The sequence below is a fragment of the Antechinus flavipes genome, chromosome 4 (genome assembly GCF_016432865.1).
Source record: "Antechinus flavipes isolate AdamAnt ecotype Samford, QLD, Australia chromosome 4, AdamAnt_v2, whole genome shotgun sequence".
Lineage (NCBI taxonomy): Eukaryota > Metazoa > Chordata > Mammalia > Dasyuromorphia > Dasyuridae > Antechinus > Antechinus flavipes.
Genome location: NC_067401.1, coordinates 108,292,013 through 108,292,915, shown reverse-complemented (window position 1 = coordinate 108,292,915; position 903 = coordinate 108,292,013).

The following is a 903-nucleotide window of genomic DNA, read 5'->3' as shown; positions in this document are numbered from 1 at the left end:
TCTCAAAGGGTATAATATGAAATGCTCTGTGAATGCTTATCTTTTTATTATTGTTGTTCACATATCATCATTGAAGGGAACTCTTGGTAAGAAAATTCCCTCAACTAAGGGAGCCTGTCAATGACATTTTACAGTCTTAGAAAATTGTCCAGAGAGCTTGAGACATTAAGTAATTTTCCCAGGGTTACATAGTCAATATAAGTTAGAGATAAATTTGGAACCCAGATGGAGGACAAAGTCCTGGTCACACCACCCTTATTCCTGTTCTGATGAAAGTGGGTTTATGTAAAATTTGGTTTCTGCTTTAGCAATTAGCCAGGAAAGTGATCACAAGATCTCACTTTAGATTTGGGAGGGACTTTCCACCTCCCACACTTTACTGAATGTTAAATTGTAAATTCTAATGTAAAATTTTAAGTGTAAAATGTAAAATACACACATACACACATAATTTACTGAAGCCCAGAGAGATAGGTGATTTGGGGAATAAGTGTTTAAAGCAGCATTCAAATCCAGGCCTTCCTTTCTCCAAGTTCAGTCAACTATATCTCCCCGTCTTTCTTTCTGTATTAATGCTTAATGACAGTGTTCAGTAGTCATATGATAAAGCTGGCAACTGACATGAGAGACAAAAGCAGAAGAATGAAATATGAATAAGGAAATATGATTCTCCATGTATTTTCTTTGCAAAGCTTCTGGAATTGTCATTTCCTTCTCTAGCTCATTTTACAGATGAGGAAACTGAGGCAAACAGTTAAGTGTTTTGCCCAGGATCACCTAGCTAGTATCTGAGGCCAGAGTTAAATTTAGGAAGATGAATTTTCCTGACTTCAGGCCTATGCACTTGGCACCTAGCTGCCTTCATACTTACTTGGCACACAGTAGGTACTTAATAAATGCTAA